Genomic DNA, 17,226 nt, shown 5'->3' with positions numbered 1-17,226 from the left:
TTGCAGCAATATGAATGCAGCTTGAGGTCATCATCCTAAGCAAATTAACACAGGAACAGGGAACCAAATACCACATCTCACTTATAAGTGGGAGCTAAACATTGAGTACACATGGACATAAAAATGGGAACAATAGACACTGGGGACTACTAGAGGTGGGAGGGGGAGGGGGCCAGGGTTGAAAAACTACCTATTGTATACTATGCTCACTACCTGGGTGATGGGATCATTTGTACACCAAACTTCAGTGACATGCAACTTACCCATGTAACAAATTTGCATATGTACTCTCTGAACCTAAAATAAAAGTTGAAAAAAAGAAAGATAAAGGCAACTTCAAAATGGTAAGAAAGTTTTATGGCATATTTACTTGCTCTTGCCCCACCTCCTCTCCAGTGCAGTCATGGTCTTGAATAGGAAAGTCCACATTCTCCTGCGGGAAACTTGTCCCTGATTCTGGAGGAAACAGAGCAGACCTTATTTGCATATTGTTGTGTATGTATGTTCTAACCTGCCTTGGGGCTAAAAGACTGACATAAAGTATTCATCTGTGTTTCACTTCACTCAGAACTGAAGCTATAAAATGGCAAGCTCAAAATCAATGCAAGAAAAAATGAGCAATATGCAGATCTCAGGGGGAAAGATTATGATCAAAACAAAACAGACCACCTAAGGACTGAGAGCAAGAGCTGGGGAGAGTTTATTTGAGAAATTCGGACATTCAAAAGAAGCCACATATATGGGGAGATTTAGAAAGCCATGTGCATGCTCCACACAAGACACATCCTCAGAAAAACAACATGTGAAAACTCTAATGTTTCACCACGGGCTGAGTCCTATGCTTAGTGCAAGCCTAGTTAGGTGTTGAAAAAAAATGCCCTAGAACAAAATGATTCTGCAAGGATGAGGTGGGGGAGGTAATTTTTGTTTGATTGATTTTTTTTTTATTTTTATTTTTTTAGTTCCTGACATTCAAGGAAATCCTATCAAAACACTAGCTGAGCACAAACTGAAAAACAGAAATATCAATGACTACACACACAAAAAAACGGTCTTCCTAAAAGTACTTTGGGAAAGTCACTAAACAAATGGACTACTATAGCCTTCACATAAATTAAATAAACAGCGAACTCAGAGGAAAAAGGAGAATTTAATGTACCCCCTTAACATTTTATGATATTCAAACATATAGCTTTCAACAAAAAATATCACAAAACATACAAAGAAATAGGAAATTATGGCCCATTTACAGAAACAAACTAAATTGACAGAAACTATTCCTGAGGAAGTCCAGACATCAAATTTAATAGACAAACACTTTAAAACAATTGACTTAAATATGCTCACAGAACTAAAGGAAAACATGAACAAATAACTAAAGGAAATTAGGAATATGACGTATGAGCAAAATTAGAATATCAATTTAAAAGACAGAGAGCATAAAAAGGAACCAAATAGAAATTTTGGAGCTGAAAAGTACAATGATTGAAATGAAAAATTGACTAGAGGTATTGAACAGCAGACCTAAGATGGCACAATAAAGAATCAGTGAACTTAAGGATAGGATAATCGAAATTATCAAGTCTGAGGAGAAAAGAAAGAATTGGCCAGGCACAGTGGCTCATGCTTGTAATCCCAGCACTTTGGGAGGCCGAGATGGGTGGATCACTTGATGTCAGGAGTTCAAGACCAGCCTGGCCAACATGGCAAAACCCTGTCTCTACTAAAAATACAAAAATTAGCTTGGCATGGTGGCGGGCACCTGTAATCCCAGCTACTCAGGAGGCTGAGGCAGGAGAATCGCTTGAACCCCCAGGAGGCAGAGGTTGTAGTGAGCCGAGATCATGCCACTGCACTCCAGCCTGCGTGACAGAGCGAGACTCCATCTCAAAAAAAAAAAAAAAAAAGAGCCGGGCGCAGTGGTTCACACCTGTAATCCCAGCACTTTGGGAGGCTAAGGCAGGCAGATCACAAGGTCAGGAGATCGAGGCCATCCTGGGTAACATGGTGAAACCCCGTGTCTACTAAAAATACAAAAAAAAAAAATTAGCCAGGCTTGGTGGCATGCACCTGTACTCCCAGCTACTTGGGAGGCTGAGGCAGGAGACTCGCTTGAACCAGGAGGTGGAGGTTGCAATGAGCCGAGATCGCGCCACTGCGCTCCAGCCTGGCGACAGAGCAAGACTCCGTCTCAAAAAAACAAAAACAAAAAAAATACAAAATTAGCCGGGCGTGATGGCACATGCCTGTAATCCCAGCTACTTGGGAGGCTGAGGCAAGACAATCATTTGAACCCGGGAGATGGAGGTGGCAGTGAGCCGAGATAGCGCCATTGCACTCCAGCCCAGGTAACAAGAGTGAAACTCCATCTCAAAAAAAAAGAAAGGAAAAAGAATAAAAGTGAACAGAGCTTAAGGGACCCATAGGACACCATAAGCTAACCCACATACATATTATTTGAGTCTAAGAAAGAGAAGAGAGAACAAAATAATATTTGAAGAAATAATGGCCAAGGATTTCCCAAATGTGAATGAAAATAAGAATCTACAAATCCAAGAAGCTATATGAACTCCAAGCAGCATACTCTCAAAGAGGCACACACTAAGACACATTAGAGTCAAACTGTTAAAACACAAAGACAAAGAGAATCTTGAAAGCAGTGAAAGAAGTGACTCATTACATACGATCCTTGATACAACTGACAGTTGATTTCGCACCAGAAATCATGAAGGCCAAAACACACTAAGATGACATACTTTAAATGCTGAAACTGTTAGCCAAGAATTATCTATCCAGCTGCAGAAGGCAGGAAGGAGTGAGGCCTGAAAGCCCTGCTTGCTTTCTCAGCTGGAAGCTTTGCAGCCAGAGGCAAGATCTCAGCCCTGCACACCAGAGGCCTGGATATAAATTCAGCTCTGTTGGCTGTTGGAGGAGCATGGCGGGACTGAGACTGGCCTTGCTGGCTGTGTGGGAACTGAGTGAGGCCTGTCACTGCTGGCTTTTCCCCCACTTCCCTGGCAACCTGTATGAAGGAGCAGAGGTAGCCATAATCCCCCCTTGGAACATAACTCCATTGGCCTGAGAACCACCCCTGCCATCCCTCTCTTTGGCCGCAGCAAGTCCCCCTGAAAGACAATCTGAGCTCAGACTTGCCTAACCCTGCCCCCACCTGATGGTCTTTCTCTACAAGCCCTGGTGGCTGAAGACAAAAGACAGAAAACTCATGGGTGCTCTATGGCCCTGCCCATCACCTGAGAAACCTGAATACTTATCCAGGTGACCTTAAGGCAAGCTTGTATCTCCCTATACTACCACAGCTGATGCTCTCTTGAAAGCTATCTCCTGGTGGAAGGCCAATCAACTCAAGCCATTAAAGCAACTCATAACAGAACAACCCTGCTCCAAGGAAGGAGAAAATAATACTTAATTCCACTGCCTGTAATATTCTGACTAACCAGAGGGCCAGAATCTGCCCATGTGACAACTTCATAGCTAGCATAAACAGGATTTGAGAAAAACAGCACACTAAACAAAACTACAACCACTTCACTACCCTGCTTCCTCCACTGTAGCAGGTGCTGGTATTCGTGGCTAAGAGACCCGAACATGGATCACATCACAGGACTCTTTGCAGACACTCCCGAGTACCAGCCCAGAGCCCAGTAGAAGAAGAACAATAACAATCACTGCACTCTCGCTCTCAGGAAGCCCCGTCCTTAGGAGAAGTGGGAAAGCACCCCATCAAGGGACCACCCCATGGGACTAAAGAATCGGAACAGCAGCCCTTGAGTCACCGATCTTCCCTCTGACATAGTCTACCAAAATGAGAAGAAACCAGAAAAACATTTCTGGTAATATGACAAAACAAGGTTCTATAACACACCCAAAAGATCGCACTAGCTTACCAGCAATGGATCAAAACCAAGAAGAAATCTCTGAATTGCCAGAAAAATAATTCAGAAGGTTGATTATTAAGCTACTCAAGGAGGCACCAGAGAAAAGTGAAAACGGATTTAAAGAAATTAAAAACATAATACAGGATATGGAAGGAAAATCTCCAGAGAAATAGACAGCATAAATAAAAAACAAATCACAACTTCTGGAAATGAAAGACACATTCGATGAAATGAAGAATACACTGAAAAGTTTCAACAATAGAATAGAACAAGTAGAAGAAAGAACTTTACAGCTCGAAGACTTTTGAATTAACCCAATCCAACAAAAACAAAGAAAAAAAAATCCAAAAAAGAACAAAGCCTCCAAAAAGTTTGAAATTATGTTTAAAAAAAAAAAACTAAGAATAATTGGTGTTCCTGAGGAAGAAGAGAAATCTAAAATTTGGAAAACTTATTTCAGGGAATAATTAAGGAAAACTTCCCTGGCCTTGCTAGAAATCTAGACATCCAAATACAAGAGACTCAAAGAACACTTGGGAAATTCATCACAGAAAGATCATCACCTAGATACACAGTCATCAGGTTATCTAAAGTCAAGATGAAGGAAAGAATCTTAAGAGCTGTGAGGCAAAAGCATCAGGTAACCAAAAAAGGAAAACCTATCAGATTAACAGCAGATTTTTCAGCAGAAACCCTACAAGCTAGAAGGGATTGAGGTCCTATTTTTAGCCTCCTTAAACAAAACAATTATCAGCCAAAAATTTTGTATCCAGTGAAACTAAGCTTCATAAATGAAGGAAAGCTAACGTCTTTTTCAGACAAACAAATGCTGAGAGAATTTGCCACTACTAAGCAAGCACTGCAAGAACTGCTATAAGGAGTTCTAAATCTTGAAACCAAACCTCAAAATACACCAAAAATAGAACCTCCTTAAAGCATAAATCTCACAGGGCCTATAAAACAATAACACAATGGAAAAACAAACAAGATATTCGGGCAACAACAGCATGATGAATAGAATAGTACCTCACATCTCAATACTAACATTGAATGTAAATGGCCTAGATGCTCCACTTAAAAGATACAGAATGGCAGAATGGATAAGAATTCACCTATCAAGTACCTGCTGTCTTCAAGAGACTCACCTAACACATAAGGTTTCACATAAACTTAAGGTGAAGGGTTGGAAAAAGATATTCCATGCAAAAGAACACCAAAAGCGAGCAGGAGTAGCTATTCTTATATCAGACAAAACAGACTTTAAAGCAAAAACAGTTAAAAAAGACAAAGAGGGACATTACATAATGATAAAAGGACTAGTCCAACAGGAAAATATCACAATCCCAAATATATATGCACTTTTATATATAAGTGCTCCCAAATTTATAAAACAATTACTACTAGACCTAGTAGTATTTGTTAGATACTACTAGATAAGAAATGAGATAGATGGCAACACAGTAATAGTGAGGGACTTTGATACTCCACTGACAGCACTAGACAGGTCATCAAGACAGAAAGTCAACAAAGAAAAAATGTACTTTAACTATACCCTTGAACAAATGGATTTAACAGATATTTACAGAACATTCTACCCAACAACTTTAGAATACACATTCTATTCATCAGCACATGAAACATTCTCCAAGATAGACCATACGATAGGCCACAAAACAAGTCTCAATACATTTAAGAAAATTGAAATTAGGCTAGGAGAGGTGGCTCATGCCTGTAATCCCAGCACTTTAGAAGGCTGAGGCGGGTGGATCGCCTGAGGTCAGGAGTTAGAGACCAGCCTGGCTAACATGGTGAAACCCCATCTCTATTAAAAATATAAAAATTAGCCGGGAGTGGTGATGGACGCCTGTAATCCCAGCTACTCAGGAGGCTGAGGCAGGATAATCACTTGAACCCAGGAGGCAGAGGTTACAGTGAGCCAATATTGTGCCCTGCACTCCAGCCTGGGTGACAAAGTGACACTCTGTCTCAAAAAAGAAAGAGAGAGAGAGAGAGAGAGAAAAGAAAGAAAGAGAAAGAAAGGGAAAGAAAGAAAGAAAGAAAGAAAGAAAGAAAGAAAGAAGGAAGGAAGGAGAAAAGAAAACAAAAGAAAATCGAAATTATACCAAGGACTCTCTCAGACTACAGTGGAACAAAATTGGAAATCAACTCCAAAAAGAACCCTCAAAACCATGCAAATACATGGAAATTAAATAATCTGCTCCTAAATGATCTTTGAGTCAACAATGAAATCAAGATGGAAATTAAAATGTTCTTTGAACTGAACAATAATAGTGACACAACCTATCAAAACCTCTGGGATATGGCAAAAGTGGTGCTAAGAGGAAAGTTCATAGCATTAAACGCCTACATCAAAAAGTCAGAAAAAGCACAAATAGATAAGCTAAGGTCACACCTCAAGGAACTACAGAAACAAGAACAAACCAAACCCAAACCCAGCAGAAGAAAAGAAGTAAGAAAGATCAGAGCAGAACTAAATAAAATTTTAACAAAAAAATACAAAAGATAAATGAAACAAAAAGCTGGTTCTTTGAAAAGATAAACAAAATTGATAGACCATTAATGAGATTCACCGAGAAAAGAAGACAGAAGATCCAAATAAGCTCAATTGGAAATGAAAAGGGAGATATTACAACTGATACCACAAAAATACAAAAGATCATTCAAGGCTACTATGAACACCTTTACATGCACAAACTAGAAAACTTAGAGGAAATGGATAAATACCTGGAAACATACAACCCTTCTAGATTAAACCAGGAAGAAATAGAAACTCTGAATAGACTGATAACAAGCAGTGAGATTGAAATGAAAATTAAAAATTGCCAACAAAAAAAAGTAGAGGACCAAATGCATTCACAGCTGAATTCGATCAGACAGTCAAAGAATTGGTACCAATCCTACTGAAACTATTGCAAAAGATAGAGTAAAGGAAATCCTCCCTAAATCATTCTATGAAGCCAGTATCACCCTAATACCAAAACCAGGAGAGGACATAACCAAAAAAGAAAACTACAGACCAATATCCCCGATGAACATAGATGCAAAAATTCTTGACAAAATACTAGCTAACCAAATCCAACAGCATATCAAAAAGATAATCCACCATGATCAAGTGGGTTTTATACCAGGAATGCAGGGATAGTTTAATATATACAAGTCAATAAATGTAATACACATAAAGAGAATTAAAAACAAAAATCACATGATCATCTCAATAAACACAGAAAAAGCATTTGACAAAATCCAGCATCCCTTTATTATTAAAACCTCAGCACAATCGGCATACAAGGGACATACCTTAGTGTAATAAAAGTCATCTATGACAAACCCACAGCCCACATTATACTGAATGGGGAAAAGTTGAAAGCATTCTCTCTGAGAACTGGAACAAGGCAAGGATGCTCACTTTCACCACTTCTATTCAACATAGTACTTGAAGTCCTAGCCAGAGCAATCAGACAAGAGAAAGAAATAAAGGACATCCAAATTGATAAAAAGGAAGTCAAACTGTCACTGTTCACTGATGATATGATCCTGTACTTAGAAAACCCTAAAGATTCCTCCAGAAAGCTTCTAGATCTGATAAATGAATTCAGTAAAGTTTCAGGATACAAAAGCAACATACACAAATCAGTAGCCCTACTATACACCAACAGTAACCAAGCTGAGAAACAAATCAAGAACTCAACCCCTTTTACAATAACTGCAAAAAATTATATATATATATATATATATATATATATATATATATATATATATACACACACACACACACACACACACACACACACATACTCAGGAACTCAGGAATATACCTAACAAAAGAGGTGAATGAACTCTACAGGGAAAACTACAAAACACTGCTGAAAGAAATCGTAGATGACACAAACAAATGAAATCCCATGCCCATGAGTGAGTAGAATCAATATTGTGAAAATGACCATACTGCCAAAAGCAATCTACAAATTCAACGCAATTCCCAACAAAATACCATCATCATTCTTCACAGAACTAGAAAAAACAATCCTAAAATTCATATGGAACCCAAAAAGAGCCCACATAGCCAAAGAAAGACTAAGCAAAAAGAACAAATCTGGAGGCATCACATTACCTGACTTCAAACTATACTACAAGGCTATAGTCATCAAAACAGCATGGTACTGGTATAAAAATAGGCACATAGACCAATGGAACAGAATAGAGAACCCAGAAATAAAGCCAAACACTTACAGCCAACTGACCTTTGACAAAGCAAACAAAAACATAAAGTAGGGAAAGGACAGCCTATTCAACAAATGGTGTTGCGATAATTGGCAAGCCACATGTAGGAGGAGAATGAAATGGGACCGTCACCTGTCACCTTATACAAAAATCACCTCAAGATGGATCAAAGACTTAAATCTAAGACTTAAATCCATAAAAATTGTACAAGATAACATCAGAAAAACTCTTCTAGACAAAGAGCAAAGAGTTAATGACCAAGAACCCAAAAGCAAATGCAACAAAAATGAATAGGAAACTTAATTAAACTAAAAAAACTTCTGCACAGCAAAAGAAATAAGCAAAAGAGTAAACAGATGACCCACATAGTGGGAGAAAATACCGGCAAACTATGCATCTGACAAAGAACTAATATCCAAAATCTACAAGGAATTCAAACAAATCAGCAGAAAAAAAAACAACAATAATCCCACCAAAAAGTGGGCTAAGGACAGGAATAGACAATTCTCAAAAGAAGATATACCAATGGCAAACAAACATATGAAAAAAAATGCTCAACATCACTAATTATCAGGAAAATTCAAATCAAAACCACAATGCAATACCACTTTACTCCTGGAAGAATGACCACAATTTAAAAATCAAAAAATAATAGATGTTGGCATGGATGTGTTGAAAAGGCAACACTTTTACACTGTTGGTAGGAATGTAAACTAGTACAACAATCATGGAAAACAGTGTCAAGATTCCCTAAAGAACTAAAAGTAGATCTACCATTTGATCCAGCAATCTGACCCAGAGGAAAAGAAGTCACTCTATGAAAAGGCACTTGCACATGCATGTTTATATCAGCACAATTCACAATTGAAAAAATACGAAACCAGCCCAAATGCCCATCAATCAACAAGTAAATAAAGAATATATATATACACACACACACACACACACACACACACACACACACACACACCACGGAATACTACTCAGCCATAAAAAGGAACAAAATAATGGCATTTTCAGCAACCTGGATGGAGTTGGAGACCATTATTCTAAGTGAAGTAACTCAGGAATGGAAAACCAAACATCATATGTTCTCACTTAAAATTGGGAGCTAAGCTATGATGACACAAAGGCATAAGAATGATACAATGGACTTTGGGGACTTGGGGGGAAGGGAGGGGTGTGAAGCATAAAAGACTACACATTGGGTACAGTGTACACTGCTCGGGTGATGGGTGCACCAGAATCTTAGAAATCACCACTAAAGAACTTATCTATGTAACCAAACCCCACCTGTAACACCACCTGTTCCCCAAAAACTATTGAAATAAAAATAATAATAAAGAAAAATAATAAGAGGAATTTTGGAAACAGTAAAACACATGAAACAAACAACATGCTAATAAACAATCATTGAGTCAATGAATAAATTAAGAAGAAAAGTTTTTAAATATCTTGAAACAAATGAAAATAGAAATGCAATATATCAAACTTATGGGATAGAGCAAAACACTGCTAAGAGGAAACTTGATAGCAATCAATGCCTACATCCAAAAAATAAATTTCAAGTAAACAATCTAATGATGCATTTCAAGGAACGAGAAAAGTAAAAACAGACCAAAACCATAATTAGTGGAAGGAAAGAAATAATAAAGATCAGAACAGGACTTCACAAAATACAGGCTTAAAGAAAAACCACAAAGCATCAACAAAATAAAAAGTTGGTTTTTTGAAAAGATAAACAAAATTGATAAATCACTAGCTAGACAAACTGAAAAAAAAAAGAGAGAAGACCCAAATAAATAAAGTCAGAAAAGAAAAAGGAAACATTACAACTGATACTTCAGAAATACATGAGGAGTTTAACTTCTGCTGGCCACAGTGGCTCACACCTGTAATCCCAGCATTTTGGGTGGCCAAAGTGGACGGATCACTTGAGGTCAGGAGTTCGAGACCAGCCTGGCCAACATGGTGAAACCCCATCTCTACTAAAAATACAAAAATTAGCCAGGCATGGTGGCGCACATCTGTAGTCCCAGCTACTTGGGAGGCTGAGGCAGGAGAATCGCTTGAACCCAGGAGGTGGAGGTTGCAGTGAGCCAAGATCATGCCACTGCACTCCAGCCTGGGTGACAGAGTGAGATGCTGTCTCAAAAAAAAAAAATTGAAAAGTTTCTGCACATCAAAGGAAAACAACCAACAGAGTGAAGAGACAGCCTGCAGAATAGGAGAAAATATTTGTAAAGTATTCATCCAACAAGGGATGAAAATTCAGAATATACAAGGAAATCAAACAACTCAAAAGCAAAAAAAATCAAATAATCCAACTGAAAAGTGGGCAAAAGAACTAAATAGATATTTCTCAAAAGAAGACATACAAATGGCAACAAACATGGAAAAAATGCTCAACATCACTAATGATCAGGTAAATGCAAATCAAAACCACAATGAGATATCATATCACCTCAGAATGGCTATTTTCAAAAAGACAAAAATAACAAATGTTGGCGAGGACATGGAGAGAGGGGAACACTTATACACTGTTGGTGGAAGTATAATTAGTGCAGACATAAAAAACCATGTGGAGGTTTCTCAAAAAACTAAAAATAGAACTACCATATGATTCAGCAACTCCAGATTATTTATCCAAAGGAAACAAAATCAGTATATCAAAAAGATACCTGCACCCCTATGTTTATTGCAGCACTATTCACAATACTCAAGATGGAATCAACTTAAGTTTCCATCAGTGGATGAATGGATAAAGAAAACATGGTATATATACACAATAGAATACTACTCAACCTTAAAAAGAATGAAATCCTGTCATTAGTGGCAACATGGGCAAGCCTACAGCATATTATATCAAGTGACATAAGTCAGGCATAGAACGATAAATACTGCATATTTTCACTCATATGTGAGAGCTAAAAAAAATTTGAGTTCATGGAAGTAGAGAGTAGAATTGTGAGTATTAGAGACTGGGAGGGGGAGGGGAGACTGGGGAGGGTTTGGTTAACAGATACGAAATTACAGCTAGATATGAGGAATGAGTTCTATCATTCTGCAGCACTGTAGAATTAATATGGTTAAACTACAATTTATTGTATATTTTCAAAAAGTCAGAGAGACTATTTTGAATGTTTACAACACAAATTTATTTTAAGGTGATGAATATGTTAATCACCCTGATTTGATCATTATACATTGTATACATGTATCATAATATCCGTCTGTATCCCATAAATATGTATAATTATTACCTGTCAACTAAAAATAAAAGGAAAAATATGTGTTGAAACATATATGTATATACACATATATTTTGTCATGTTATAAAAACTTTTTCTGCTTTGTCATTGTCCGAAAATTTTGATACAGTGGTTTAAAATTTTGTAATATAATCAAATCTATCCATATTCTTAACTATGACTTTTGGCTTTGATGTCATGCCATAATTTAAATAGTTCTATACCATTAGATATTTTGGTTATTTCCAATTTTCCCCTATTATAAATAAGGCTATAATAAATACTACTGTGCCCAAAAAAAGAATATTACAGACCAACATCCCTTACAAATATATATGCAAAAGTACTCAATAAAATATTAGCAAACTGAATCCAACATCATATTAAAAGGACTATACACCATATCCAAGTGGAATTTATCCCAGGAATGCAAGGGAGGTTGAACATAAGAAAATCAAACAATATAATACACTACATTAATAGAACAAAGTCAAAGAAACACATATGATCATCCCAAGTGATACAGAAAAGCTCTTTGACAAAATCCAACACCCTATCATGATAAAAACTCTCAGAAAAGTAGGGATAGAAGAGCGCTTCCTCTACATGATAAATGGCATTAAAAAAAAAAAAAAAAAACAGAGCTAACATCAGACTGACTCAATGATGAGAGACTGAAAGCTTTCTTCCTAAAATAAGGAACAAGACAAGAATGCCCTCTCTCACCACTGCTGTTCAATGTTGTACTGAAGTTCTAGTCAGAGCAATCTGACAAGAACAAGAAATAAAAGGCATCCAAATTGGAAAGTGTTATGGGCTCAATTTTGTCCCCCCAAAATGCATATATTGAGGTCCCAAACCCCAGTACCTTAGAATATAGCTGAATTCGTAGATAGGGTCATTAAAGAGGTAATTAAGTTAAAATGAGCTCACTAAGATGGGCTCTAATTCAATATGACTGGTTTAAGTATTTACTATAGCCTTACCTATAATAAGGGAAAATTGGAAATAACCAAAATATCTAATGGTAGAGAACTACTTTCATTATGACATGATATCAAAGCCAAAGCTCTTATGAAAAGAGATTAGAACACAGATGTACACAGAAAAGAGACCATGTAAAGACACACGGAGACACATCTACAAGCCAAAGAGAGAAGCCTCAGAAGAAATCATTCCTGCCAGGCGCGGTGGCTCATGCCTGCAATCCCAGCACTTTGGGAGGCCGAGGCAGGCGGATCACCTGAGGTCAGGAGTTTGAGACCAGCCTGACTAACATGGTGAAACCCCGTCTCTACTAAAAATACAAAAAAAAATAGCCAGGTGTAGTGGTGGGTGCCTGTAATCCCAGCTACTTGGGAGGCTGAGGCAGGAGAATCGCTTGAACCCGGGAGACGGAGGTTGCAGTGAGCCGCGATCACGTCATTGCACTCCAACCTGGACAAAACAGTGAGACTCTGTCTCAAAAAAAAAAAAAAAAGAAAAGAAAAAAAGAAATCATTCCTGCTAACTCCTTGATCTCAGACTTCAAGCCTCAAGAATTGTGAGAAAATAAATGTCTGTTGTTTAAGCCACCCAGCCTATGGTACTTTGTTATAGCAGCCCTAGCAAACTAATACAGAAAGGAAGATGTAAAACTATCTCTATTCACAGATGACATGATCCTCTATATAGAATATCCTGTCTGGATGCAGTGGCTTATGCCTGCACCCAGCCAGGATAATAATCCCAGCACTTAGGGAGGCCGAGGCGGGTGAATTGCTTGAGCCAAGGAGTTTGAGAACAGCCTGGGCAACACTGCAAAACCCTGTCTCTCCAAAAACTACAAAAATTAGTCAGGCATGGTGGCACATGCCTGTGATCCCGGCTACTCAGAGGGCTAAGGGAGGAAGATCACTTGAGCCCGAGAAGTCGAGGCTGCAGTGAGCTGAGCTCACGCCACTGCAGTCCAGCCAGGGTGACAGAGTGAGACCCTGTCTCAAGGGAAAAAAAAAAAAAAAATCCCAAAGAATCCACAAGAAAGCTACCAGAGTATATAAACAAATTCAGCAAAGTTACAGAGTATAAGATCAACATACAAAAAATTAGTTGTGTTTCTATATACCTGCAATGAACAATCCAAAATGGAAATTAAAAAAATAATTCAATTTACAACACCATCTAAAAGAATAAAATAACCAAGAATAAATTTGGCCAAAAATGTGAAAGGCTTGTACACTGAAAACTACAAAACATTCCTGAAAAAAATGAAAAGACAAGTCCCATGTTAATGGGTAGGAAGATTTAATATTGTTAATACATCAATACTATCCAAAAGGATGTACAGATATAAAACAATCCCTATCAAAATTTCAACACCTGGCCAGGCACAGTGGCGTGCGCCTGTAGTCCTAGCACTTTGGGAGGCCGAGGCAGGCGGATCACAAGGTCAGGAATTCAAGACCAGCCTGACCAACATGGTGAAACCCCATCTCTACTAAAAATACAAAAATTAGCCGGGTGTAGTGGCACATGCCTATAATCCCAGCTACTCAGGAGACTGAGGCAGGAGAATCACTTAAACCTGGAAACAAGAGGTTGCAGTGAGCTGAGATCATGCCACTGCACTCTAGCCTGGGCGACAGAGTGAGACTCTGTCTCAAAGGAAAAAAAACATATTTCAACATCCTTTTTTTGCAGAAATGGAAAAGCCAATCTTCAAATTCATATGGAATTGCAAGGAGCCCTTAATAGTCAAAATGATCTTAAAAAAGAACAACAACATTGGAGGACTCATACTTCCTGATTTCAAAACTTACTACTAAAGTGATCCAAACAGTGTGGTACTAGTATAAAGATAGACATATAGACCATTGGAATAGAATTGAGAGTTCAAAAACAAACCCATACACCTATGACCAATTGATTGTTGACAAAGGTGACAAGTCCATTAAATAGGGTAAGAACAGTCTCTTCAACAAATGGTGCTGGGACAACTGAATTTCCACATGCAAAAGAATGAAGTCAGACCCCCTACCTCACATCATATACAAAAATTAACTCAAAATTGATCAGTGACCTAAATGTAAGAGTTAAAACCATAAAACCCTTAGGAAAATATATATGGGTAAATCTTCCTAACACTGGACTTGGCAATGGTTTCTAGAATATACCAAAACATATAAAACAGCAACAAAAGAAAAAAATAGATTAGATTTCATCAGTTTACAAATTTCATGCATGAAAGGGCATTATCAAGAAAGTGAAAAGACAACCTCACAGAATGGAAGAAAATATTTATAAATTATGTATCTGATAAGTGTTTAATATTCATAATATTTAAAAACTCATGCAACTCGGCCGGGTGCAGTGGCTTATGCCTGTACTCCCAGCACCCTGGGAGGCCGAGGCGGGCGGATCACCTGAGGTCAGGAGTTCAAGAACAGCCTGGCCAACATAGTGAAACCCCATCTCTACTAAAAATACAAAAATTAGCCGGGCGTGGTGGTACGTGCCTGTAGTCCCAGCTACTTAGGAGGCTGAGGCAGGAGAATCGCTTGAACCCAGGAAGCAGAGGTTGCAGCATGCCAAGATCATGCCAGTGCCCTCCAGCCTGGGCGACGGAGCAAGACTCCGTCTCCAAAAAAAAAAAAAATCCCTGCAACTCAACAAAAAGACAACCCAATTTTAAAAGGAGAAAAGGACTTAGATATTTCTCAACAAAAAGACATACAAATAAACAATAAGCAAGTGAAAAAATGCTCAACATTATTAGTCATTAGAGAAATGCAAATCCAAACCAAATCACTACGTATCTATTAAAATTGGTATAATTTTTTTAAGAGACAGGGTGCCACTCTGTCAAATATAAGCACTCTAAAAGTAAAGTGGAATAAAAATCTCCTTGTGTGCTTTGTATGTTGAAATTAGGCAATTAAAGTATAAATGTATGTGTGCCACAAGAGAAACTGCTGAAAAAGGAACCAGATAAGAATACAATAATTTTTTACATGGTTCCTGTCATTTTACACCAAGGAAGATAACTGGTGTGCATGTGATGAAAACTGAGATGTGGATGGAAATCCAAAGATGACTTTCCTACAATTATTTATTTATTTTTATTGAGAGAGGGCCTCTCTCTGTTGCCCAGGCTGGAGTGCAGTGGGGTGAGCACAACTCACTGCAGCCTCAACCTCCTGGGTTCAAGCGATTCTCCCTCCTCAGCCTTCCAAGTAGCTGGGACTATGGGTGCAGGCCATCATGCCCGGCTCATTTTTGTAATTTTTGTACAGATGGGATTTTGCCATGTTGCTCAGGCTGTGTGTTCCAATTACTAGTGATGTGTAACAAAATACCCCAAAACTTAGTGGCTTAAAACGATCATTTTATTTTTCTCACAATTTTTGAGTCAGGAATTTGGGAAGGGCTCAGCTGGAAAATGTTCTCTTTGGGTCTTTCTTGCAGTTGTAGTTAGATGTCAGCTTGGGCTGCAGTCATCTGAAAACTTTACTGGATGTCCAAGAAGGCTCACTCAGATGGCTTATAGTCGATACTGCTTGTCAGCTAAGAGCTCAACTGAGCTGTTGACCAGAGTTTCTACATTTGGTCTCTACAGCATGACTGTCTCAGTTGGACTTCTTACATGGCAGCTCAGGGCTACAAGTATAAGTGTTCCAATTAATCAGGCAAAAGCTGCATCATTTTATATGACTTAGCCTAAAAGGTCACACAGCCATCATTTCTGCTATATGCTAATGACTGATAAATTCACAAGCCCACTCATATTCAAAGAGAGGAGAACTTGACTTCACCTCTTAATGGGGAAATGGTAAGGTCTCATTGTATTAAAGTATGTGGGATGAGTGAGATTGCTGCAGCCATTTATGAAAAAGATAACCTGTCATTGTGTAGCGATCTGTTTCCTGCCAGGACTCTGACTAATAAAGTTTTTCTCCCAGAAAAGTTTTTCTTGATCTTTAAAAGAAACATAGAAAAAGGAAGGTCCACTTTATGCTTTGGACACAGTTTTCTTCATGTGTTGTCTGGAGCTGTGACAGCCATTGTGAAACCATGAGGAAGCTCACCTACAAAAAAGGCAGACAGGCTTTTAACCAAAAGACAGGCAATAACAAATGCTGGAGAAGATATGGAGAAAAGGGAACCTCACACGCTATTGGTGGGAATGTAAATTAGTACAACCACTATGGAGAACAGTTTGGAAGTTCCTTTAAAAACTAAAAATAGAGCTACCATATGATCCAGCAATCCCGCTGCTGGGCATGTACTTAAAAGAAAGGAAATCATTATAAGGAAGAGATATCTGCACTCCCATGTCTGTTGCAGCACTGTTCATAATAGCTAAGATTTGGAAGCAGCTTAAGTGTCCATCAACAGATGAATGGATAAAGAAAAATGTGGTACATATACACAATGGAGTACTATTTGGCCATAAAAAAGAATGAGAACCAGTCCATTTGCAACAACATGGAACTGGAGGCCATTATGTTAAGTGAAATAAGTCAGGCACAGAAAGACAAACATTGCATGTTCTCACTTATTTGTGGGAGCTAAAAATTAAAACAACTGAACCCACGGGGATAGAGAGTATAAGGATGGTTACCAGAAGCTGGGAAGGGTAATGGGGGTGGGGGGGTGGTGAGAGAGAAGTTGGGGTGGTTAACGGGTACAAAATAAAAATAGAAAGAATGAATAAGATCTAGAATTTGATAGCACACCAGGGTGACTATGGTCTATAATAATTTAATTGCACATTTTAAAATAACTGAAAGAGTATAATTGTATTGTTTGTAACACAAAGGATAAATGCTTGAATGGATGGATACCCCATTTTCCATGAT

At 38.2% G+C, this 17,226-nt stretch overlaps 1 protein-coding gene across 6 annotated transcripts in view; it reads right to left on the bottom strand.

Annotated features, from left to right (window-relative positions):
• Positions 1-15,731: 15,731 nt before the first annotated feature.
• Positions 15,732-17,226, bottom strand: part of GNL3L (G protein nucleolar 3 like) — a 91,604-nt gene continuing 90,109 nt past the window's right edge. For all 6 annotated transcript variants that reach the window (XR_010154664.1, XM_054676612.2, XM_063803961.1 and 3 more), the window contains one exon: positions 15,732-16,452. The gene's annotated coding sequence lies outside the window, so the exon portion shown is untranslated. The remainder of the gene's footprint in view (positions 16,453-17,226) is intronic.

This window comes from Pan troglodytes, chromosome X (genome assembly GCF_028858775.2).
Source record: "Pan troglodytes isolate AG18354 chromosome X, NHGRI_mPanTro3-v2.0_pri, whole genome shotgun sequence".
Taxonomy (NCBI): domain Eukaryota; kingdom Metazoa; phylum Chordata; class Mammalia; order Primates; family Hominidae; genus Pan; species Pan troglodytes.
Note: the sequence above shows the minus strand (reverse complement) of the source record. Positions and strands in the feature narration are given on the sequence as shown.